General features: G+C 51.1%; 1 protein-coding gene and 1 long non-coding RNA gene across 2 annotated transcripts in view; one reads left to right on the top strand and one right to left on the bottom strand.

The window, feature by feature from the left end:
* The window catches only part of LOC119860485 (scavenger receptor cysteine-rich type 1 protein M130-like), a 1,081,813-nt gene that overhangs the window by 812,289 nt on the left and 243,042 nt on the right, over positions 1 to 26,482 (top strand). The gene's annotated exons all lie outside the window — the stretch shown is intronic.
* LOC122460107 overlaps positions 16,093 to 26,482 on the bottom strand; it is a 109,741-nt gene continuing 99,351 nt past the window's right edge. The window contains exon 3 of the long non-coding RNA XR_006281194.1: positions 16,093 to 16,157. This is a non-coding gene — a long non-coding RNA (uncharacterized LOC122460107). The remainder of the gene's footprint in view (positions 16,158 to 26,482) is intronic.

Raw genomic sequence — 26,482 nt, 5'->3', positions numbered from 1 at the left:
GAGCATTGCAAGCAGATCGAGGGAAGTGATGATTCTCCTCTATTCGGCACTGGTGAGGCCACATCTCAGGTATTGCATCCAGTTTTGTGCCCCCCACTACAGAAAGAATGTGGAGAAATTGGAGAGAGTCCAGCGGAGGGCAATGAAAATGATTAGGGGGCTGGGACACATGACTTATGAGGAGAGGCTGAGGGAACTGGGTTTATTTAGTCTGCAGAAGAGAAGAATGAGGGGGGATTAGATACAGCCTTCAACTACCTGCAGGGGGCATTCCAAAGAGGATGGATTTCGGCTGTTCTCAGTGGTGGCAGAAGACAGAACAAGAAGCAATGGTCTCAAGTTGCAGTGGCAGAGGTCTAGGTTGGATATTAGGAAAAACTATTTCACTAGGAGGGTGGTGAAGCACTGGAACGGGTTATCTAGGGAGGTGGTGGAGTCTCCATCCTTAGAGGTTATTGAGGCCTGGCTTGACAAAGACCTGGCTGGGATGATTTAGTTGGGGTTGGTCCTGCTTTGAGCAGGGGAAGGGACTAGATGACCTCCTGAGGTCTCTTCCAACCCTAATCTTCTATGAGTCTATGATAATTCTAAGAAAACAGAAACATATAACAAAACACCCCCCAGGGTGACATATTCACAAACTCATGGAGACCATTAGAGATAAAGATGAAGAGAACCGTGAATGGAGAGCACCAGAAGCGGGCAGTGACGATTTGGTTTCCACCTTCCTGGCATCCTGATGTCCCAACTGGGGGCCATCTTTTTATCAGAGAGATGAGCTAGGAGAGGTAACATAACATCTTTGATACCTTTACTGCTTACATCCTCCAACAGCCAGGGCCATTTTTGATTTAGGTCTCAGCCCCCTGCTCATAGTTTTCATTCCAGGGCTAGCATTAGCTCTTTTTGTGTCATTCTTTTTCCCGTGGTTTCAATATATAAATGTGGTCTTTCCATGTTACAACTAACCCCAGATCCCCTAGAAATCCATTATTTCTTGCTTCTGTTTATCCCAAGCCACATGTTGAAAACTATTGCTAAATCTTATAACCTTTGGTTAAGCAGCCATGTTCACTCCTTTGCTACATAGGCTATCATAATTGCTAACAGGTCTCAGTTTATTGCCAAGCCTACCTTAGTTGTTATACGGATTTATATGTTTACGTACTTGCATGTCTTTCCTTACAACTCTAATATCTTCTATTTTATGTCTTCAAGCATTTTAATATGCCTCAGTACATGATACATACTTTAATCTTCTACCCTCAGATCAGGTCAGGGGTTATGGATCAATACAGAGCTCAAAATATAACTGTAAATATCTATTTTTCATCAATTGGGTGTGTTTCTAGTCGGGTCCCGCAGGGATCACTTCTTGGCCCAATGCTATTTAACATTTTTATCAATGACCTGAAAGAAATAATAAAGTCATCACTGATGAAGTTTGCAGATGACAATGGATTGGGGGAGTAGTAAATAATGACAAGGACAGGTAATTGATACAGAATAATCTGGGCTACTTGGTAAACTGGACACAAGCAAATAATGTGTGTTTAAATACCACCAAATGTGAAGTTATACACCTAGAACAAAGAAAATAGGCCATAATTACAGGATGGGGGACCTTATGCTGGGAAGCCAAAATCCTGAGAAAGACTTGGGGCTCATGATGGATAATCAGCTGAACATTATCTCCCAGTGTGATTTTGTGACTAAAAGAATTAAGCAATCCTTGGCTGTATAAAGAAGGGAATATGGAGTAGGAGTAGGGAGGTTATATTACTTCTGTAGTTGGCACTGGTGTGACCACTACTAGAGAACTGTGTCTAGTTCTGGTGTCCCATATTTAAGAAGGATTATCACAGAGAAGGTTGGGGGTGACTCGATCACAATCTACAAGAACCTACATGAAGAATAAAACTTTAGTAAGGCACCCTTAAATCTTACAGACAAAGGTACAACATGAAAGACAGGCTGGAAGTTGAAGATAGGTAAATTCAGGCTAGAAATAAAGCACACATTTTTAACAGTGAGGATAATTAATCACTGGAATGACCTACCAAGGGCTGTGGTGAATTCTCCATTGTTGGCAATTTTTAAATCAAGATTGTTTTTCTGAAAGTTATGCTCTATTCAAACAAGAATTAATTCAGCGGACATCTATGGCCTGTGTTAGATTGGTCAAGCTAAATGATCACAATGGTCCTTTCTGGTCTTATAATCTATGAATCTATGAATTGTGAATCTATGAAAAGCCACCATCTTATATGATCAATGGAAGTTTGCTCCACTTTTGTCCCCAGGAGAACAATGTCTATAATCAGTGAGGTTCCAGGGATGAAGATGCATGTCAATTGTCCTACCTCCTCTCCCTGAAAACAACAGGTGGTAAGTCAAGGGGATTGTTGGAGAGTGACTGGTCCCTTTAAGCGGAAATGGGCCCAGCCCCATGTATGACACAAAGAGCTCACCTTTCCAGGTGTGGAGAATGAAAAGATCAGGTGATCAGTGGGTCACATGACACAGTTTGGCCTTATTTAGCCAAGCATCATGTACTGAAAAGGGCCTTGGCAGTGATAGATGGCTACAGAAACTGCAGACAGCAAGAAGGCTCCTGCAGGAGACCATGAGGGTGCAGGGGAGAAAAGGATTCCAGGTAGCTAAGGCTGGGAGTGACCTGCCAAGGCAGAGAAGGGGTCAGGCTCCAGGAAAAGCCCTGGGAGTGAGTGCTTTAGTAAGGTGTGTGAGAAAGACCTTAAGTATAGTGGTTTCAGAGTAGCAGCCGTGTTAGTCTGTATTCGCAAAAAGAAAAGGAGTACTTGTGGCACCTTAGAGACTAACAAATTTATTAGAGCATAAGCTTTCGTGAGCTACAGCTCACTTCATCGGATGCACCATTTTTACACCAAATGCATCCGATGAAGTGAGCTGTAGCTCACGAAAGCTTATGCTCTAATAAATTTGTTAGTCTCTAAGGTGCCACAAGTACTCCTTTTCTTCTTAAGTAGAGTGTGAAGCCCCAGAGGGCATAGGAGACTGTTTCTGTTTGTGTTGTAATTGGACTCCCCATGGGGAATAGCCCAGAGTCAGTGCTCCCATGAGAGTGAGCAGAACTGCAAGTTGAGAACAGGAGGGTTGGAAGCCCTTTAGTTTATGATAATTTGAGACTAATGCCCCAGGTGGTGTTTACTTTGAATGTTGAGAATTCCGAATAGGTCTGAACTCAGAGAGTGACCCAGCCAGAGGGCTGAGCAATGTGAAACCCAGGTGAGGAGAAACTGAGGCAGAGGCACCTGCAGAGACATCCCAAGCCATGACAGGGTGCTCAGGAAGCAGCAAACGTGTTACAGGGACACTGCAAACAAACAAACCTAAATAGTAGAGTTGGATAGGAAGCAGTTTTTCCGTCCTGCAAATTTTCAAAAGATAAAATTTATATCCCATCCCAAGTTGGGACTGTGGTCAGGTGCTGTCCCTGGATGCCCCCTCATAGTCAGGGGTGGCCCTTCAGTTTCCAGCTGGGATTCCCAAAAATAAACCACTCACAGGAAAAAGTTTTCAAAGCAATACTCTTCCTCTCTTAGGGTCCAGTTTATTAACCGTAGTTCAGCCCCCCAAAGTAGCCCCTAAGCTCAAGGTTTTCACAGTCCGCATTCTGGGACTATGTGGTTCAAATCCTGGCCTCTCTGGCCTGCAAGTTCACCCATTTAGATCAAGGTTTCACAACCCTTCTTCTAGCGGCTCCATGCTAGCTGAGTTCTTCCTCTGTCTGAGCTCCCAGCAAGAGCTTCTTGACTGAGCTTGAGGCTTCCTTTTGATTCACCTGCCCAGTCATCTGACCACTCCCTTAATCCTTCCAAGGTGGGTCTAATAACCCCAAACATGTGTCTGGGCCAGCTGGGAAAGAAGGGAGCCTTGCCCTGCCCATTCTACAAGCCTCCTTATCCCGGAGCCTAAGGAGCCATAATCTGGGTTTCACCTATACCTTTGGCCTACCAGACACTAACTATTCCTGGGACCACCTTCCCCCAACTCAGTGTCAGCTTTATTGACTTTAGACTCCTGAGAAGGTGTGACTGGCCTCTCACACTGTCTCTTCTGACCTTAAAGAGCCAATACTCCAGGACATACCTCCCCTGCCTGAACCATTACATGGCCCAAGGGAGGGTCTATCATGGTCATCTCATCGTCAAATTCTCCAACTAAGTGGCCATTTCTTTGGCTGACATCAGAGGTCTAGTAAATCTTGGTCAACAGTCTTGATCTTGTTACTCACAAATGATGTCACCAAATTTCAGCCAGCACTATGCCTAATGTGATTTATACAACCCATGTGGTCCCCAAGAGTTCTTGGCACATCATAATTGATAACTTGCTGCAAGTTCCAAACACCAGGTCCCGTGGAATGGTCAGCAAGGTCAGGCTGTGACCCTGGTTAAACTTGTGTAAAGCTGTTTTCAACTCTTTGGGGAAAAGCCTGTCAGGAATTTAGGTGCCTCTGGACTTGGTTTCCTAGAAAGCCATGAGCTTAGCAGGGCCCAATAAAGCTGTTCCCTGATTGGTCAGAAGAGCCAAACAATTATCATTTAAGCCCTCTAGCAATAGAAGCACAGTGGATGCTCCATACATCTCCAAATGCATAAGACCTGCTTCCTGTGGAGCCTTTCCTCCACCCTTGCCTGATTCGTGTGAGCCCTAGTCCCTGCCTCCCTTTAACTCCTGATGCCTCCTGACCATAGCTCCGTCTCTACCCTTTGGTTGTGTTCTCACTCCTGGCTCCAATCCTTGGTTTTCTCCAGACCACACCTCGGGTTCTGCCCTCCGATTCTGCTCTGACCAATAGGACAGATTGCTACTCTGACCACCACGTTGCATGGCTAATTGAAAGAGCCTCCCTGAATATAGACACAGTCACCTCCTTCAGCACTGAAAATGCTGCACCAATATTCAACTTCCTCTTGGGGTTTCCAGTGACTAACAGTGACTCTGATCCTCAGTCAACAGGTCAACCTCATGGCCTAGCTCTCTCTCCTCTTGCTGCTCTTTGAAGCCTTTCTTCTCCTCTACCTGACCTCAGCTTAATGCTGAGGCTCAGCTTCTAATGCCTCTCCTCCTGCAACTGCTCCTGTGTATCCCGAAGCTGTGACTCTAGGGTAGAGAAATCTTCTGCTAATTTGATTGACATTGTCTGATTGGTTCAGAAGGCCTGTGACATTGCCTAGCTCAACCTGCAGCCTGGTGACTTTCTCAGACTGCTCCATCCATGCTCTCTCTCCCGTCACAAATTCCACCTGCAGCTCATATCAGGGTTCTGGTTATCAGCATTTTCTGGAGCTTCTACATCCTATGAAAGAAGTTCCACCCTTTCTCTGACACCCCAGGCAAGGAACCCTGCTATGCCTCAGAACATCTCATTGGACTTTTCTCAAGCACAATCATGTCAGACACCCAGACCCAGTTTGGTTCCTGTTAAAATCATGTACATTCCCCATATTCTCTCTCCCCAGAGCTGAGAGTAGGGTCTGGCTCACTCCCTCAGTAGAAGGGAAATTTGAAACCCCTATTCAACTCTCCAACTTTAAATCTGGATCCAAAGTCCTGTTGCCTACTCCAAGTTCACCAACATTATGGAACATTGCTTCCCCATAGCCACAGTCCCACTTCCCAAATTATGAGAGGCTTTCAGGACAACACCTTTTTATGGGCCCCATTTTTCCCACAACCAAAACATATTACCCCTGGGACCTTGCTTTTCCTTTGTCCAGACTGGGTCCCCACAGTCCTTTGTTTCCATTCAGGGATAGTCAGGGCTGCATCTCCCTATAACAAAATATCTTTAACAGTCTGAGATTCCTCAGTTTTCAGTGTCCTGTGCAAGAGGCCAGACTTCAGGATTATGCTTCACATAGGGACAAATCCGGGTTGCCCACAATTTGTGCAAACGGCTGGGTGCGCCCCATGTCTCTTTCTCATTCTGCATCTGCGGCACTGAGCTCTTTTTTCTATTGGATCTCCCCAACAGATTGCCTCAGATGCCTGGGCCCTGGAACTCCTGCAGTCATTGTTCTTGCTCTGCACACCAAGTGGGGAGGAGAGTCATCTGACTGCTGAAAATGACATCTGTGTATTCCGCTGTCTCTCTCTCTCCCCTCTTGGATGGAGGGGTCTCATGATCATCCTGAATAAACGAGTTGTAGGCAGTTGCCATCCCAGGGTACCTTTTGTATAGTTCTTGTAACCGAGTACAGACATTCTGACTGATACACTGAAATGTCTTTTTCCCTTTCCACTCGGTTCTTGTAACTTACACAGTAATTAATTATGGGCCACTGAGCACAGGGAACATCCCACTTTTGACCTTCCCTCAGAGAACGCTAGGGCCCAGATTTTTAAACGTATTCAGTTGCTCACTGTTAATACCCCCAAAGGTTCTAAACTCCTGAGTTAGAGGCCCCAAAACATGAGGTGTTTATTTTTTTTTAAAGGATTATATGGTGACTTTATTCTGTCTTCATTTTTTTAACTCTTCCCCCCCACCAGTGAGTGTGTGCCAAGAACCTCAAATGTAATATGGCGATTTTGGCCCCTGCTTGGAGCAATTCTCACCTCCACGTTTGCCTGTTCCCTGCCCAGGAATTCATTCTGTCCTGCCCACTCCCCAGTCTCACCTCTGCTCCTCCCTCAGCTCCAAAGACTCTTAACTCCTCTCCCAGGTCTGGAAGCTCCTTCCCAGGCTGGGGGGTGCGTGTGCGTGTGCGTGTGCGTGTGGTGCGCGCACACGGATCCAGGGTTATTCATCCCCCTTCCCGTTCCCAGGCCAGGTGTTGCAGAGAAGGGGCAGGAGTAGAAGCGCTGTCCTGTCCCCAGTGCTCACGGGAAGACCCTGGGGAGACGCCTTGAACTTCTGGGCCCTTTCTGCTCCGTCCCAGCTCCAAGAATGGTGTGTGCTCCTGAGGGGAGGGGGAAGAACAGCAGCTCTGATAGGCTGCTCTTCTCCAGGAGGCGGAACAATGATGAAAGCGGCCAATCAGAGGTGGGCTTTCTTCCAGGCAGAGCTGAAATTTGCTTTGGGGCTGGAGTTTTTTGTGTCGTCACGGACTTGCACAGAAATGGTGGCAGCTGGCGATGCTGAATGTTGCTCCACTCAGCACTGCCAAGCCTAAGGGCCCAGATTTTTAAAAGTACTTAGGCATTCAGTGTCGCCATCCCCACAGGCTCAAAATTGATGAGTCGGAGATGAAACTCATAAGCTAGACCAAAACCCCACAATATAATCCTTACCAAAAAAAAACAAAAACAAAACCCTTATGGTTCTTGGGCCAATCTTTTGATTTTTACATTCCCCCTCCCCGCTCTCTCTAGACTGTGTGTGACAATTAGCATTGCCAGCAACTCCCAATTTAACAAGGCAATTTCTGTACTCCACTGAAGGAGTTCCCATCCCCATGTCAGCTCATTTCCTGTCCACAAATTAATTCTTCCTCCCTGAGACAACCCAGCAGCAGCAGTGCTGCGGGTTAACCTCTTCGAGGGGACAGGTAAAAACCCAGAGTAAAAACCTATAGTTTGCCTGTCAGAAGGGGCAAGTGAATATATAGCACAAAGGGTCCTCCTCCCTCATTCTGCAGGCCTGGGACAACCACAGAGGCAGGTTCATGAGCACTAGCCAGGAAGGACTGGCCCAGTGCAGGAGGAGATCTGGTCTTTACTTTTTTCAGACAAAGAGAGATCATATTCCCTCCAAATGAGATGGGTATCAAAAGGGTGTCAATGACCACTGTTGTTTTGGGGGACTCACCTAGCCTCTCCTCTCATGGCTTGTGAAACTGTGCTCTGATCTCAGAGGGCCTGGCCAAAAAAGGTTCAATTTCCCACTGAGCCATTGGGGGATGGTGGTGGAGTGCCAGTTTGGCAGACTGAAGGCTATATGGTGCTGTGTAGAAACCATTTGGAGCCAAGTGCAGCTGATACCATCAGTAAGATTGGGCCCTGCAGCGTTCTGCAAGCCTAAAGGTGAACATTTTTGCATGGAGTGGGGTCAAGACACTGCTGGTTTGCAGGTCTGGTACAAGCAACCAGACAGTACCCCAATCATCACTGGGGCTGGATCTAGGCAAACGAGGGATGCCTTATGTGCCCACATTCTGGCAATGCAGGGTGACATGGATGAAGAGATGAGATACCGGGATAGGGTCCTGTAGTGATGCGATGGGGGACTGTGAAGCAGTAAGGCTTTATACTGTTGTACTATACCTCTCACACTGGCTGTTCTCAATTTGGTGGAGGTGTTATGTGATTATGAGATTTGGATACTTTATGAAGAGTTTAGGATGCAATTTCCTGCCTCTTCCTTCTTTAGCAAGTACACCCACACCGTCATATTGCCCAACCAAACCAACTTATTAACACAACTAACAGAATGAAAAGGAAATGCAATATGACTAAAGCCATTGCAGGTGGAGCACTGCATGTCCACAGATAACTACTGACCAATGTGCAGTGTGAAGTAATGTGCTGGTGCACGCACAACAATGAAAGACAGACAGTGCAGATAAGTGCAATTATCTGAAACTCATGCATCACGCTCAGTCTCCCTGGTGGTGGAACTGGGTGCCAGAAGTGTTCCCACTGCTCCCCTGCACCCAACAGAATGTTGCCCACATTGCATGTGACCATTCAGACTGTGAGGGTTGTGTGTGGGTTGCGTGTGCAGGGTATCTCTGTCTGTTCCAGCGCATACAGCAGTTCACTTATCATCCAGCTACAGAGTTTCCTGCTCTAGCTGCAGGACTTGCTACAGTGTTTTCCCCAGGAATTGAAATGGGGGGGGGGGGGCATTTGAATTTACGGGGGGGGGAGGTTAGGGCTGATGATGTGTGAGACCATGAGGGTGAAGGTGGGCTGTTTGGCACTGTAGTAAAAACTGAAAAATGTTTCATGACCATTTTATTAGATTTTAAAATCATCACACAAATTAAAGTTGTCTACTCAAGCCTTCTGTGAAGCACTACATCTACATCCTTCTTGGTTTCTTGTTACAATTTTGCACAACTCTGTTCATTCACCTGATCAGGCAGAAGGCGACTTCTTTCAAAACACAAAATTCTATTCAATGATGAAAAAATGCTCAACTGTAGCTATTGTGACTGGGAGTAGCAAGAGATGAATTGCTGCTTCTTTCAGCCCAGGAAACATAGCATAAAGATCCGGTCGAGCCACTACTGGTGATAAAAAAGGAGTTGAAGTCAAATCTTCATTCATTTGTTGTATGATATTCCACTCTGTGTTCAAATTCTCTATTCTGTCCTGAGCACATGGCAGCTCCATTTGCTGGTAGTGCCTCACTCCACTCAACTGTCAGTGTTTTATAAAACAGGGATCTGTAAAAGCTACGTAGAGGTTGAGTAGAATCTAGAAGTCGCTGTTGTAGATTTTTAAGAATCAAGTCTGTACTTTTTCAGTTGTCTTAACAAACACTTCTTGTCCTCTTCACTTAAGGATTCAATATAAATGCCTTCATTAGTCAACTTCTGGACTGAAGTCTTTGCTCCTTCCAGTACTTTTTCCATGGATAGCTCTCTGATTGATCCAAATGTAGCTTCTATGGCTGGACAAAGATCTACTACTGTTGTAGGAGATGCCTGGATGGCATTGTTTAATGACCCAAGTGGTTTCAACAGTAGACTTAAAGAGAGAGAATGGCAATAGTCTTCTCTGAATGTAGTAGCAAATGTAATCCACCAGCATCACTACTTAGATCCATCCCATCTTGGTAGATACTTTCCAAAGCCAGTAATAATGGCTGGAGTAATTTTAAGACAACACCCAAGGATCGCTCATGTGAAAGCCAGAGGGTTTTCCCAGATTGGACTAATTTGAACTTCAGTCCCAGTGTATCTTCTCTATTTTCCAGAATATTCAGTCTTTTTGGACTCTTGCTGAAAAAAGAATATAATGAAGACCTTAAATGTATAGCTTTTTAAACGTCTTTGGAAGAGTCTGCAGCTCGTACTAGCGCTAGTTGGAGTAGATGGCCTCTGCAGTGTGTATAGGCGAGATTAGGGTTACACTTTTCTCTGAGCAAAGCTTGTACTCCCCCATGTCTTCCAGAGAAATTTGCAGCTCCATCAAATGCACAAGCAGCCATCTGTTTGGGGTCCCATGGACAAGCATTTAACTTTTCTAAGATATGGGTTGTCACGGATGCAACCAATCTGTCTTCTATAACTTGAACATCTAGAAATGCATGTACTGGCCTACCACTGACATCAAGATAATGTACACAATGACTTAGTACTTGATGACCATTTTCACTGGTGCATTCATCAGCCATGTATGCAAATTTTTTGAATGTGGTGAGAGAGTTCTTCACTTTTTCAACTATTGAGTCTTTCACTGTTGCACCACATGCTTCTAGCCAGTCAGTTGAGTTTCTTGCAGAAAGATAATAAGCATTTGCTGGTCTTGTTCAGAACCAGTGTTCAACTTCAGGATGAACAAGTGACAATGCACTTAACATTGGCCTCCAGTTTGTAGTGTGTGGCATCTCTTGCTTAAATAGAAAGTATGATGCCACAGCCGTGTTTGTTCACATGAACTGTGTTGTGTCTCCAACATTCTTAACAGCCTCATTAACACTCACCGTTGTTGTCCTTGGTCAGTGGAGACTCAGAGTTCAGAGGTGCTTTCACATGAGTTCATATCCCAGGTGGGGGGCAAGAAGGAACCTTGCTCGTTTCTCCAGCTGCTCACTGTTCGCTCTGGCCACTGTTGTTCATTGTGCCACCGTTCACTCCATTGCTCTGTTGCTCGTTGGTCTCTTGAGGTTCCACCTAGCTCTCAGTGATTTCAGCTGAGCTCTCAGTGGGGGAACCTTGCTGTTAGTGCAGACTGGGCTGTCTCTTCCTCAGAAATACTGTCCCCACAGCAGGTCTAAGCGCTTAGACCTGATTATCAGTGATTTCAGCTGTAGTGGTCACTTAACAGAACAAAAGACTATCTATGGAGCCTAATCAGCTCTCTTTAAACAGTGGAGTGGGGCAGGTCAAATAGTACTTGTGACTCAGGCAGACCATCAAGCAAAACACCTGTCCCCACACTCTCTCTTGATGCCCTCAATCAGCACAGGCTAAGTACAGTTCTACTGCCCTTTACTAATACAATAAGAATAACATTTATTTACCTCCCCGCATTCAAGTGATTTGTAACCCAACCCCAACCAAAATCTATCACTTGGGCAACATAACTCTGTTTGTTGGATACCTAGGTAGATTAGGTGTGAATGTAAATACAAGGTCCTGGTCCTGAAGCCTTTTCCCCCCAACCCCCAGCTCATCACTGGCTGTCAGAGAGCTCATTTAAACTTTGCTTACAAATCATAATTTGAAATTATTAGGTTGGCCAACATCTCCGAAATGAATGCACTGACATGGTCATAAAAACAACAGCTATATAAGGAAGCTAGTCTATGTTTATACTTTTTCAGATACACGTATTTTATCATACACTATATATGCTTTTAAAGTATGTATTAATGTTTCAATTTCAATTCACATTTCCAAACAATCACTACATTGGCAACACTGCATGTAACTAGTTCACAAAACTGGGGGAGGCATTGGGGAAATTCGGGGGGGATAAACACCCCCATAGGAGGGTGTAGGGAAATCCCTGACTCGGTAGCCTGAAGAACACTGCAGTCCTGGAGATGAAGTTTGTACTTGTGGAGCTGGTGCTGTAGTGGGCTGTGTGCTGGTACTGGAGGTGCACGTTGCACCCCATGACAACCAGATCTATCAGCTGCTCCAACAGCAACCTGTCCTGGTCCCTATTCCTCTGGTCATGCTTGAGGAATTGAGCCAACATTCTTTCCTCCTGCTGTGTGACTCATTCCTGCTTCACCTTCTGGTACTCCAGGGGTCATTAATCCTGCAGAGCATGTTGCTCATTCCTGGCCCTCTTCCTTTTCCCTTGCTGACTGAGGGTCCTGTCTCAAAGAGCCTGAAGGGGAGCGTTGGACCAGCTGAGGTGGAAGTGCCAGCCAAGAGGATGACGGAGCATATGATTATTATTTTTTTGTCCATGGAGGAAAAAAAGAATCCCCTATTTTATGTCTTGTATCAGGGCAATGTCAAGGGTTGGTACTTTTGTGACCTTGGTACGCTCTGATTCCACCTTTATTCACTGGCCTACGCAGAAGCTCCTGCTAACCATGTTGCCAGCCCACTGATGCACTGTGGTAAGTGTTACGTTGATAAACCAGAAGCCAGCTCTTTTCCAAGTCTATAGGCATCAGCTGAGCACTTACAAATTCATAGCTGAAAACCAAACCTATATGTTACTATTGTTCAAGATAGGTATTAGACTTGTAAAAATGTGTTAGACTTTGTAAAATACTTGTAAGTTGCTGCATGCATTAATCTTAGTTGTAATGTCTGTATTCCATGCTATGAGGTAAAATATGTTTGTTTTATAATTGTACAAATGCCTGTTGTGAACTTGTGAATTCCGATGGGAAGAATGACTCTCCCGCCCATTCAGGAGGGCTATCAAAATTAAGGGGGCCATGATATGACAAAAGCTTTGTTGATTGCTCCATCTATAGAGAACTATGTACAAAATGTCTCATCCTATCGATTTAAATGCTGTCACCTTTTGAATCATGGAGAAACTCATTTGTGTATATATGTGTGCTTGCATGAACCTGTAAATAACTCTCATTTCTTTTTCCTAGTTAATACACTTTTAGTTAGCTTTATTACAGGATTGGCTAGAGGTGTTGTCTTTCATGTGAGATCTAAGGAACACATTAACTGGCGTAAGTGACTGGTTTCTTGGGACTGGAAGCAACCTGAATATTTTGTAATTATTGGTGTAAGTGACCATTTATCACTAAATCCAGCTTGCATGGGTGGCAAAATAGACTACAGAGACAAAAGTGAGACTGTTACAGTGATCCAGGACCTCAGTAGGTTGACATGATATACCTGAGCCCCCTGTCAATTGCCCACTGATTGAACATTGTTGTCCACCCCACCCCCAAATTTGTCTGGGGATGTCAAAAGGCCCTTGTCTCATTGCCAGCAATTTGCTTTCTGCAGAGGGAAGCAGCAAAATAATGCTATCCATGAGCTGGTAGACCCAGAGGTGAGCATTTCTATTATGCGAGTTGTGCCACTCTCCGGTTCTCCCTAGCAAAGCCCCCTACCAGATCGTCTCTCTTTCAACTTGAGGACACACCAGATTACATTCAGGGTAGAGGGGTCTTGTTCCTGACAAGACTCCTGTAACAGATCCAGTAACCTCTGGTGTAGTGTGCCATACAGCAATTTGAAATGGCAAAAAGCCAGAGAAGGTTTGTGGGACCTCTTGGATTTTGAATAACAAATACAGGAGCATTTTGTCACAATTTACAAATTTTTGCAACATCTCCTTTAACGGATGGTGAAAACATTCTACCTGGGTTTGTGAATGCTAGAGCTTTGAACTGAGTGAATTTTCAGGAGAGTTCAAACCTCGTATATTAACTGGATTGTGAAGACTGTGCCTTGATCTATCAGGAGAACTCTTGGAAACCCTACGCTAGGAACACTTTCATTAATTTGGGAACTATTGTCCGTGACATTGCTGAACGTAGAACTATGGCTTCAGGGTACCTAGTGGCATAATCAAAAATCAGCAAAATAAACTCACCCTGGCTTGATTTTTGTTCCAGCGGCCCCACAAGCTCTAACCCAATTCTGTCAAAAGGGCTGCTCATCAATGGAAGGGGACCCTGTGGCCTGGCTATGGGACTACCAGTTGGCATTCTGGACAGTATGAACATTGATCTTTGACACTAATATAAACCCAGGGTCAATATGCTCTCTTGGGTCTTCTCCATTCCCAAGTGACAGGACCACAGTACATTTTGGGCCAGTTTTAACACCTAGTTCCAATACAACTTGGGGACCAGCAATTGGGTTTGGCAGCCCCTAGTTTGTTTGTCCTAAGTCACTTTCACCAAGAGATCCCCTTTTAGTTCTAAATGGGGATATTGATCAGGATCAACCAACACCCCATTTGCCCTGGGCAACTGGCCATACAGAAGACCCAAGACTGGCTCCTCCCTTTGATTTTTGCATGTAGTTGGGCCCCTCATCTAACACCACCAGGTTGTCCCGAGAAGGAAGCTGTTCCTGTTGCTGCTCCTCAGGGAGCTCCAAACTACACTGCACCCCGACCCTTCGGGCCTGACACTGCTCCCAGCAGGAATTTGGTCTGGGACCGAACAGCTCAGGGTTGGAAAAGGGGAAAATTTGTTTTTACTTAATCTCTCCTTGGCTTCCCAGGTTGAGTGCCAACCCTGCCTTCCCAGCTACCTTCACAAGACTGGTCACAGGTCCCCAGTCCTGCACCAATACTACTGGGTAGGGTAGGTGTCAGGCCATGGCCACCAACATTTCAACCTCCCTCCCCAACCCGCTACACCCCCACATTATTAACCTGACTTTAGCCATAGGGTAGTGTGACAGGGTGCTGAGTGAGAAGCACTTAATCAGCCCCTGCCCCTCCAGCCCCAATCGAGGGGAATGGATTGGGGCTGGTTGGATTGCCTTCTGACTGCCTGATAATGGGCAGCATCTGTGAGCCTTATTAGCCAGGGCTAGAAAGGCTGAGAGGAAGCCAACAGGAAAGCGGGGCAGAGAAAGGCCGGGCATAAAGGGAGGTGGGAGCCTTCTAGTCTATTGCTGGTTAGTTGGCTGCAAAACCTGTACATAGGTGGAAAGTGGTAGGGGGAAAACAACTGTAAATAAAGAACACTGGTGTTGCAACAAGGTGAGGCATTCCTGACTGATTGGAGAGGGCAACAGGAGCCAAAACCAGAGGGGCTCAGTGTGTGCCACGCTACAGGTAGGGACACATGTGCCCATGAATATACTCTGCATTTATCAATTTGGCCCCTTTAGAGATCTGGGAGCAGTTAAGTACTCTTATACGAACATCAGTTGTGAACCTGTGTCAATTAGGCCCAGCACCTCAGTGCCCCCTACTGTAACTGGTGTGACATAAGCCTTCAGCCTGAGGGGTTTGCCATATATTTCTGAGGAACAGGCATGGGCATAGTTGCATTGCCTTGGGAGACAACTTTGTACTCTTGGCCTTCTTGCCAGAAGTAAAACTGAGGGAACCTCCTCCCGTTTCTTCTCAGCCAGGATTCCTTAAGCTGTCAGCCCTCATTTGTTACAGCTGGCCCATTTCAGGGGCTGGGCCCAGGATTCAGTCCCTGGGAGTACCACATACACACTTCTGTTGCGTAATAGGGCTGCACACCCCAAGATTCAAATGGGGATGTTTGATTCCTTTGTTTTCCTGTAGGCTCGCACTCCAATTCAGCCTCCAGAATGTTCTCTACAAGGAATAGTGCCTCCTCCAGGAGAGCCACCTGGCAATGGCAGATCCACTCCCTGGGCCCTGCTGGAAGAATTTGGCAAAACTGTTCTAACAACACCATTTCCACTGGCAAACGACTCTCTGATTTCAGCCAGCAAAAACAAAACTCCTGGAGTCACTGGGTTATGGCCCTCAGCTGAGAATCCAGAGCAACCAATTCACATTGGAATGGCTGACAATAGCCTTCTTCACTAAGTCCTAGATGATACAGTACGGTGACTAGAGTGTACCATAGGCCTTTGCTGCCTCTGTCCCCAGGGCACGATACTCTGGCTGGGCTCTGTCATGTAGGGGTGCAATCTCAGTGGCCCATTCCTCCCAAGGCCAATAGTAAGCCCTGGCTACCTACTCTAAAGTCTAGTAAGGCTTCAAGACTGTCATCTGGTCCCATTTTGGTGAGGACTTGTTCCTCCCACAGAGGTAACCACAGCCCCACACCCACCCGTGGGCTCTGATTCTCCAGGGTTTATAGACCAGGCATAAACCTCTGCTGCTTTTGCTGGAACTGTTGTTGTAGCTGAAGCTGCTGGTGTAACTGCTGTTGCGGCTGGGTCACAATCTGCTGCAGCTGCTGATGCTCTAGATCAGTGGTCTCCAAAGTGGGGTGCGATCCCTGGGGGTGTGCGGCAGGAGGAGCACCACCGGCACGCCTGCGGCAGCTCTTCTACAGAGCAGCTCTTCCCTTTTTTTCCTTCGGCGGCATGCCTGCGGCAGCTCTTCCACTTCTTTTCTTCGGCGGTGCGCCTGCGGCAATTTTTTTTTTTCTGGTGGGTGCGCGATCAAAAAAGTACTGCTTTAGATACTGTAGTTCACCATCCATTTTAATAGGGCTTCAGAATCCATGGTTTCTTGGGCAGTGGCAGACACAGCCTGCATTCTCTACCACTCGGTTGGGCCTGTCCATCAGCGTGGGGGGCAAAACAACCAGCCCCACCCAACTCTCTTTTAGCCTCTGCTCTTATTCCTCTGCCACACAAAAAGACATATGGAAAGGTAACAGAAGTAACAGTTGTGACCTGGACTGATACTGCAGGGTCTTCTAGCCCCAGTGGCTCAAGGGTCCTGGCCCTCCCTTTGCCTCATGGGACCACCAGGCCAGCCTGCCTTGTTGCATCCTTCTCCTGCTGGTGCTCAGGAACGTGTTTGTCTTTCCTCCCCCCAGAGGTGAGTCCACGCCTTCCAGCTGGGACCCAGAGCCACTCATTAGCTGCTGCTTAGCTGGATAACTGGTTCCAAACACCTGCTTGCTGGGCTTTTCTTTAGGACAGGGTTTGCTACTGCTCCCTGGTTCTGCAGAGCCCCTTAAAGGGCAGATTGCCCTGCTCCAGAGAGCTTCTGGGTCTGTTGGCTAATGAGGCTTGGGTCTGTAAACTAAAAAACTGCTCTTTTTAGTTGTAGTCCCGCCTGCGTTCAGAGAAGCAGGATTTAGTACGTTTCTGGTAAACAACCAAGATTGCCTCAAAGAAAATACCAGACACCATCAATTTCTGCTTCCAGCTTGAAAATCCTCAGCGGAACAAAATTTGACTAATTGCTTGGGTCAAAAAAGGGCAATAGCCCCAGTCAGGATTAGGGCCCCATTGTACATTGAAGACTGTGCAAATATGTAATAAAAGATAGTCCCTGACCTGCAAACTTTTACATTTTCAAAAATATAGGAGAGAGAGAGAGAGAGAGAGAACACACTCCAAGACCCAAATTACGGGGGTTTCACAGTTCTGATAACTGTTTTTTATGAGTGCACGTGTGTGATTCTCAGCTGCTTTTATCGCTTATAACGATGTTTATGTAAGCGATGGAGCTAATAGCAGAGTTTAGTCAGGAAAGGAAACAGTGACATTGCCTGAGGAGAACTGAGTGGTGGGAGAGAAACCACTTTCTTCCTCACTCAGGCCTGCTGGAGGGAGTATGAGTTTCCTATAGATGGGCTGCTGTGTACAGTGGTTTTGCGGGGACATCTGGCTTTCAGAAGAATTAATCTCTGTCTCTCCAATGAGAGAAGTTTGGGACACTTTCTTTTTTTTTTTTCATCATACACCTGAGGCAAATCTCTCCGAATACGTTTGTCTATGTGCTTTCCGGTATATACCAAAGAGTCTGTTTCAAAAGTTTCCAATGATCGTCAGAAAGATATTAATTTTAGCAAGAGCCAAGCATGTCAGGGGAGAGCTGATCAAATATTTTTCTAAAGAAAAAAAATCATGAAAATTGCCATTTTGAGGAAAGTGAATTTGGATGAAACTTCCTTTTGTGATGAAATTTCAAATACAAAGTATTGGTGTCATTGTTTTCCTTTTTATTTTCAAATGTTTGATTATTTTTAATTTCACACTCTCCCCCCGACCTCTTTTCTGCTGATTGATGACTGAACTGTGTCCCATGCTGCCAGGAAATTTTCCATGCTTGGTGAGTGTGCCCAAACATACTGGGAGAATGTGATCGGCTCAGCTGACCTGCATGTCACACAGGGTGAACTGTTGCTCTGTGATGAAGATTGGGGCATCGCTGGAGAGCAAGCTGTACTTTGTTGCGGGAGCCACGGATGTCTTCTAAAAACTCCCGCAACTCCTCTCGCAGCACATGGGGGGGGTGAGGTTACGGTCTCCTGGTTACTCCCCGATGGGGTCCTTGGTACAGCCCACTGAGACGGGCAGACAGGGTGTGGACCCCCAATGGGGTGCCTGATGGGCTGGTGCCACTATGCCCGCCTGGAACCCTGGGGCAATAGGGGGCTGCGGAGGGAGGATAGCAGCCCCTGGTGGGTCAGGACAGGTAAACACAAAGACCGCTCCCTGGGGGTCATCTATGGAAAAAGGAAGGAGACAGCCCCAGGGGTGGCAATAACATCACGGGAGGTAGACCGGATAGGGACAGAGGCAGGGGCAGGGGCAGAGGCGAGATTCTGGGCAGGGAGGGGGCTCTCAGTGATGCCAGGCGCAGGCTCTATGGTGGGTTTGGCAGCAATGGCATCAGGAGGTGGACTATCTTCTGTAGGGCTCCCGCCCGGGAAGGAGGTCAATTGCTTCTCTCCAACGATGGGTGCCCCTGGTGGCTCGGGTCCTGGCCACATGACACTGGCTGTCGCCTCAACAGGCTCGGTGGCCGTCAGCGGGGTGCCATCTGCAGCCAGGTTGATGGAGGAGTCCAGGGGCTTCTCAGAGGTGGGAGCGGAAGCAATGATTAGGGGGAGGGAGCATGGGGAAAGGGGGACTGGAGTGAAGTCGCCCAGATCGAGGCCTGATGGCATAGGGTCATCCTCCCCCTGGGGGACCGGAGTCAGACTCAGGGCCTCGATCTCCTCGTATATGGATGGGAGATCGCTTTCTGCCACCTCGGGATTCTCTCTGCCGGTACCTGACGCGACGGTTGCCTCGGGGCTCACAGAGGTTTCAGATGGCGCCAGGGCAGGACGGGCTTCCTCGGGGGCCTCGGAGGGGAGGGACTCCCGGGGAGGGGAGATACTGCCTTCCAGTGCTGCCACGTCTTCCCCAGCCGGCACCGGTGGATGGAACACACCCGTGGGTAAAGCGGAAGGCTCGGCATCGGTGCCCCCCTTCCTGGTCTTCCGGGGGGCCTCCGCATCAGATGGGAGGAGCGGAGCTCGAGCCTTCCGCTTGCCCCGCTTCCTCTGGACTAGGGCCCAGCCCTCCATGGCATCATCTGGGGGCTGGCTAGCAGGAGTCTTGTCAGGGGGCAGAGGCGATGGCTCAGGGACTCGAGGGGGTAACGGTGGGGCAGCACAAGGGAGGGAAGATTCCCCTTGGTGCAGGCCCTCTCCCATGCCTGGCGGCGTCCCTGCCGCACCCTCCTCCACAGGCCCCACCAGATTGCAAGCAGCGGGGGCAGGGCTCTCGTGCTCCTCTGGGCATAGTGGGGGAGGTGCCCCTTGGGCCCGAGCAGGAGCAATGGTGGACTGGGAAGGAGGAGGGTGGTGTTGGGCGCCAGGCAGCCAACGGCGCCAGCGACAATGGGGCTGGTGCCCTGCCATTGTTCGGGGGTCCCGGATGCCCCTCATTGCTGGGCCAAGGGGCAGTCCCTCCAGACGTGCCCCATCGCCCGGCAGAGATAGCACCAGGCCTCCCCCGTGGAGTAATGCACCCGGTAATGGGCCCCCTGGTAGGGGAACAGGAAGGACCCCTCGAGCACCTCTCTGTCATGCACCACCGGCAGCAGTTGAAGTTACACTTGCCTGAGGAACCAGAGGACATGACGGAGGGCGGGGTCTTTGCAGCCCAATGGGAGAGAGCTGATGACAGAGATGGTTTCCCCAGGGTAGAGAGGGTGATAACAGGGCAGCATTGGGAAGAAAGAGAGGGACAGAGGTCAGGACCAGGCGGATGCCCAGGTCCTCTAGCGGCTCCAGGGGGACGAACAGGCCCCCCACCGCCAGGCCCTTCTCCCCCGCCTCCTGGGCGGCGTCCTCTGAGGCTAAGAAGACGACAACCTTGCCATACATTTTGGAGGCCGCCACAAATGCCGTGGGCCCCACCATCCTCGCCAACGCCCGCACATAGGTCTCCACATGGGGCGAGGCGGGCACCAGGAGGCAATGGATGCCGTGCTTCCTGGTCTTGGTGGGAAAGGGCCCCCGGCCACTGTAGATGGTAGCAGAGGCGGTGGGCGGGAGAGATGATGTAGTGGCAGGCGGGGGGGCTGCTGCCACCTGGGCGTATGCCCTGGGGGCCGGGGAAGGGACATCCGCACAGCTGGTGGAGGGAACAGCGGGGAGGGACATAGCAGCTGGTGGCACGGCCGCGGCACTGGGGGCAGCCCTTGTCCTGGAGGACCTGGTCTTTTTAGCCCTTGCCCTTCTTCTTCCCCTGGCCCTTCCTGGCGGCTGGGGGGGGCTCCCCCAGAATCTGAGGGGGGGGGAAGGACGTGGCAGCAGTGGAGGTCTCTCCGTTGCCCGTCGCTGCTGGGGCCTCGGGGGGGTGGTGGCAGGTGGTTCGGCAGCGGAGGTAGAGGCTTGGGGGGTGATGGAGGGGCAGGCGGGGGAGGGGCAGCTCGAACTGCTGAAGGGGCCCCGCCCGTCTCGTCCCCCGCCCTCATGAGCGGGGAGGGAATTGGAGACACCAGAAGGAGGAGGGGAAAGAGGAAGCAGGTCGACCACTCCTCCCCGCTAGGCTACAGGCAGGGGAGGAGGGTGCCAAAAAGGGTGGGCTGGACGGGGGGGCAATCAGGGGTTGGGGTCAATAACCAACAGTGGGTGGAATTCCGGCTCCTATAGTGGCACTAGGGGAGGGGGGGGATACAACAGCATTTGGGGGTGGAGTGAGACAGGTTGAGACTAAAATGGGGAGTTGGCCAAGCGCATGGGAGGGGGCATGGGCGCACGGAGCAAGGGGCTAAGCAGGCTGGAGTTAGGGCAGGGAAACCAAGGGGCTAGCTTCAGGGATTGGGGCAGAGCAAGCAAACAAAGGCTGTAGAGGGAAAACAGGTGGGGCAGGCAAACAAACTAGTAAGCTAGTAAGGGGGGCTGGGGCAAAAGCTGCAAAGGGCAAATGGGGTACGTAGCAAGGGGATAAGCTGTGAGGTGGGCAGTAGGGGGGGGCGACGTGTGCCCACGTGCACTTGCACAAAGTCAGTTTCGGCTGGCTGCTGCTTTTGGCCCAAAGGGTGGAAATAGGGTGTGGAAGCCAAGCAAGCAGCTGAGTCCAGAGGCAGGAGCTGAGGCAGATGGTAAACAGACAGTGGAGGTGGTGGAAGGAGCAGCGATGGTGATGGTAGTTGTGGGAGTTGGGGGGGGGACACACATGGATTGGGGGGCAGCTCCACACCACACCCCCTATGTCCCTGCAAACACAGTCAAGAACGCCACCACAAGAGCACAGTTTGAAAGTTACTCAGTCTTAAAGCCCCCTTCACGGTGGTCTGCAAAGTCTCTAGGTGCTCCCCCACCGGTAGATGGTCCTCTCCTTCTCCTCCTCGGGGCTTCAACAGCTCGAGGCAGCAGACTCCACAACAGCAGCAGCTCGAGGAAGTCCAGGTGATGGTCCAGGCAGGCAGAAAGGACCCCTCTCAGGTGGTGGTGGTGGTGGTGTCCACAGCAGCAACGGCTGGGGCTGGGGTCCCTCACTCCCCTCTTCTGGGGAGGAGGCTAGCAGCCCCCCCCAAAGGGGCTGCAGTTGGAGCAGTAGCAGCACCTGAGAGTGGGGGGCCTAGCAACCAGGTGGCAGAGAAGGGGGATGGTGTGGCCCAGCTAGGGGAGCAGCTAGAGCAGCAACAGCCATATTGAGATCCAGGAAGCAGGCGAGTGGAGCCTGTCCACTACTAAAGAATCGCCCCTCAGCCTAAGGGGGAGGGTCCCCAGGACCTGGAAAGCCAAATAATTACGGGGGACAACTAATGAACAATGGGGACAGGAGTGCGGCTAAAGGGTCAAACGAAGGGAACCAGATGGGGACACTGAGCAGAGAAGCCCGGACAGCGCCCACTGCTCCGCGAAGGTGTCAAGGGAATCAGCGGACACTGCCCAGAAGAATTCTGCCCGGAGACGTGAACGGACAGAGGATCGGAAATAGGCCCCATACTCACAGGAGACTCCATCGGCCAACCTCCTCACCTTGGTTTTATAGATGACCACTTTAGCCAGGGCCAGGAGGCGGTTGACCAGGAGGTCCTGTGACTTGGTGGGGCCACGCACAGGGAGTGTGTAGATATGAAGGTGAGGGGAAAAGTTCAGCCAGAATCTTAACAGAATATTCGTGAGCAGCCGGAATAGGGGCTGCAGCCTGGCGCACTCCAGGTAGACGTGTGCCAGGGTTTCCCTCATGCCGCAAAAGGGGCAGGTGTCCAGGATTGGGGTAAACCGCACCAAGTACACGCCCGTGCTCATGGCCCCATGAATGAGCCACCAACTGATATCCCCGGCGGGTCTCGGGACCAGTGTGGAATAGAAGCCGGTCCACTGGGGCTCCTCACCCTCGAAGGGTGGCAGGAGGTCCCGCCCCTTTGTATCTGGGTGGGACGCAAGGGTGAGGATGTGAAGGGTGTGGAGCACGAGCATGTATAGATGTTTCCTTGGCGCGGTCTGAAAACAGACCGGCTGCAGCTCATATAGCCGGCTCACGGTGAAGGGGCAGGGAGGCCGGTCGGGTCCACGGAGCAGGGGCCCGATGAAAAGGTCTGGAGGGCCTAATGTGGAGGGTGGGCAGGGCACGCCCTCCCTTCGGACCCAGTCGAGGAAAACCCGAGCAGTGGGCGGCAAAGTGGCCCTCACCTCCTGAAGTACGTGCAGGGAAGTACAAGGTCTGGAGAGCCCCATGTGCTGAGCGAGCGTCAGGGGATCCAACCAGTCTCCCTGGTCATAGTCCAGGAGGTCTCTGACCCTGGTGACTTCTGCCAGGACCAACCTCCGGCGCACCATGGGGGACTCTGCCACCTGCACAAGGAGCTGGGGGTTGTGTAGCAGGGGCTCCGCGAGGAGATCTTCCCCCACAGAGGCCGCCATAGACCTGGTAACTGCGAACAGTTTCCAGGTCCGGAGGAGGTCCTGGTAGAAGACCGGCAGCTTGGAGAGGTCTCGTGGATGGAGATAAAGGAGCTGTCGGTCGTATTGGAGCCCCCGGAGGCGGCGCAGGAAGGTGTGCACCAATACGCTCCATGCCAGACTACCTGCACCATAAAAGGAGACTCTGCAGGGCCTGGAGGCGGAAGACATGGACCTGAGTGCAAAAACACTTCAGGCCCTGCCCTCCCTCCTCCAGGGGTAGAAGGAGAACCCCTGCAGAGACCCAGTGCAGTCCTGACCAGAAGAACTACAGAGTCAACGTCCGGAGGCTGGCCAGGAAATCCAGGGCTGGGACCAGGGTGTTGAGCTGGTGCCAGAGCATGGACAGGACTAGTTGATTAAGCACCAGTGCCCTTCCTCTACGGGAGAGACACCGGAGTAGTCCTGTCCATCTCCGGAGCCGCTCTACCACCCTGCACTCTAAACCGAGCTAGTTCTCCGGCGGAGACGGATGCGTGGCAGAAAGGTAAATGCCGAGATAGAGCAACAGACCCGCGCTCCACCGGATGGCCTGAAGCGAGGGTGGGAGGGAGGGAGCCTGCCACCAGTCCCCTACCACCAAGCCAGAGCTCTTGACCCAGTTGACCCGGGCGGAGGAGGTTGCTGAGTAAACGGTCTGGCAAGCCTCCATTCACGCCAAGTCACCCAGGTCCTGGACCACGAGGAGCACATCGTCGGCATATGCTGACAGGACCAGCCGCAGCTCCGGCTCCTGTAGCGCCAACCCCATCAACCACCTACGGAGGAGACAAAGGAAGGGCTCGATTGCCAGAGCGTACAGCTGGCCCGAGAGGGGACACCCCTGCTGTACTCCTCACCCGAAGCTGACTAGTTCGGTCAGGGTCCAATTGAGCCTGACCAGACACTCTGCGGAGGCATACAGCACCTGGAGAAAACCTACAAACTGGGGTCCGAAGCCAAACGCTCATAGAGTGCTCAGGAGATACCTGTGATCCACCCTGTCGAACGCTTTCTCCTGGTCCAGGGACAGGAGGGTGAACGACAGACCGTCCCTACACCCAAGTTCCAAAGGTCCCGGACTAGATACAGGTTTTCAAAGATGGTGCAGCCCGGGACGGTGTAGGTCTGGTCTGGGTGGATCACATCTGCCAGCACGGACCCTAGCCGCAGAGAGATGGCTTTCACTATGACCTTCTAGTCCGTGCTGAGGAGCAAGACGGGATGGCAATTCTGTAAATCGAGGAGGTCCCCCTTCTTTGGCAATAAGGCGAGCACAGCTTGCCTGCACGAAAGAGGGAGGAACCCGCTCTGAAAAGACTCGGCCCAGATGGTGACTAGGTCTGGGCCGAGGGCATCCCAGAACATGTGGTAGAACTCCACGGTCAGCACGTCGGTGCCCGGAGATTTATTAGTGGGCATGTGGCGGAGGGCTTCCGAGAACTCGACCAGAGTGAGAGGTAGCTCTAGCCAGTCTCGGTAGCCTGCGCTGACCATCAGGAGTCTGTCCCAGAGCACTCTGCAAGCATTAGGATTGGTTGGATCCGGGGAGAAAAGGCGTGCATAGAAGGCCCTGGCCCTCCCGCACATCTCCGCCAGATCCGTGAGGGGGGTGCCATCCTCCGCGAGGAGACAGGTGACATGCTTCTTAGCCCCGCTGTTTTTCTCCAGGGCGTAGAAGAAGCGGGAGCCGCAATCCATCTCCCGAAGGAGGTGGATGCAGGATCGAACAAAGGCACCCCGGGCCCGGTGGTACTCGAGGGCCCGGAGCTCCTCCCGCTTCTCCTGGCATGCCCCACAGAGGGATGGATCCTCAGGGTTGGCAGCCAGACGCCTCTCCTGCTCTAAGACCTCCCGTTCCAACTGCTCTATCGCCGCATCCTCCGTCGGCTGGCACCCTGGGTGTAGTCACTGCAGAAGAGCCGGGCGCTCACCTTCCCCAGTTCCCACCACCACCGCGCTGAGGGAAAGGCATGCCGCTGCCCTCGCCAGGCCAGCCAGAACTCCTGGAAGGATGCCACGAAGCCCACATCCTCCAACAAGCTGTTGTTAAAGTGCCAATAGGCCAGCCCCGGCCTCTCCGCGCAGAGAGAGACCGTCAGGGTGGCTAGGTGGTGATCGGAGAACGGGGCCGGCCGAATGCTGGAGGAGGGGCCCGTGAAAGGTGGAAACGTGATAAGTAGATGCGGTCCAACCGGGAGTGGCGCGACCGATGGACCTCCACCCGGACAAAGGTGAATGTTGAGACGTCGTCCGGTTGGTGATCGCGCCAGACATCCACCAGGGAGTGATGGTCGACTATCCCCCGGAGGACATCCGCGGCGGCCGGGCACTGCTCGGTCCCCGAGCGGTCCCGTTCCTTGAGGGTCGTATTAAAGTCCCCGCCCAGGACCAGGCACTCATGAGGATCTAAGGTGCCAAGAAAGGCGGACGCCTGCTGAAAGAAATGCAGCTGCTCCAGGCCCAATGTCGGGGCATAGACGTTGACAAGATTAACCATGAGCCCCTCCATACGGACCCGGAAGTGCAGCAGGCAGCCCGGCACAGCCTCGGTGACCCCCAGCACCTCGGGCTGTAGGTCGGGGAAGAACAGGGTCGCCACTCCAGCCGTACGAGCTGTGAGATGGCTAAAGTAGACCCTGTCCCCGCAATCCAGCCGCCAGCTGTCTTCGGCGGCCAGAAACGTATGGGTCTCCTGCAGAAAAACCACAGAGTACCCGCCTTCCTGAAGGAAGGAGAGCACCTGGGACCTGCGGAGACCCATCCTACAGCCACGGGTGTTCAACATTGTGATGGTAAGAGGTGTCATAAGGAGGGCTCAGGGGGATCCTCACCGGGAGGGACGCTCGCGGCTTCCGATGGGCCACGCAACAGTCCGTGACCTACCCCGTAGGTGAGTAAGGAGTCACGGAAGACGTGAACCCACCAGTAGGCCGCGGCGCCCTGCTTCCCGGTCCTTTTGCCCTCCCCCATGAGGGCCCTCGCGGCCCGGAGGATAAGATGGAAATCCCCCCATCGCTGGAGAGTGAGCTGCACCTTGTTACGGGAGCCACGAACGTCCTCGAGGAACTCCCGCAGCTCCTCTCGCAGCATATGGGGGGCTGGGGTCACTAGCCCCCAGCTTTGCTCCGGAGGGATGGCCGACATAGCCCCGTGGCCCACCGAGATGGGCAGGCAAGGGGCGGACCTCCGACGTGGCGCCCGATGGGCTGGCACCACATGGCCCCCCCTCAAACCCCAGCTCAATTGGGGGCAGCAGAGGGAAGATAGCAGCCCCTGGTGAGTCGGGACTGGGAAATACAGAGGTTGCTCCCTGGGGACTATCCTCTGGGGGCGAGGAGGTGGTGGACCCAGGGGAGGCAACAATATCACGGGAGGTGGAGGGGACAGGGACGGGGTCGACAACAAGGACAGGGCAGGGATCCAGAGTAGGAGCAGTACAGGGATTGGAAGCAGAGGCAGGGAAAGGGGCAAAGGCAGGATCCTGGGCTCCAGGAGCCACACAGCTGGAGATTGGCCCCCCTTGGTGGAGCTCAAGGGACTGGGGGGTGGGAAGGGGACCCTCCATGATGCCGGGCTCTG

The sequence above is a fragment of the Dermochelys coriacea genome, chromosome 1, assembly GCF_009764565.3.
Source record: "Dermochelys coriacea isolate rDerCor1 chromosome 1, rDerCor1.pri.v4, whole genome shotgun sequence".
Classification (NCBI taxonomy): domain Eukaryota; kingdom Metazoa; phylum Chordata; order Testudines; family Dermochelyidae; genus Dermochelys; species Dermochelys coriacea.
Note: the sequence above shows the minus strand (reverse complement) of the source record. Positions and strands in the feature narration are given on the sequence as shown.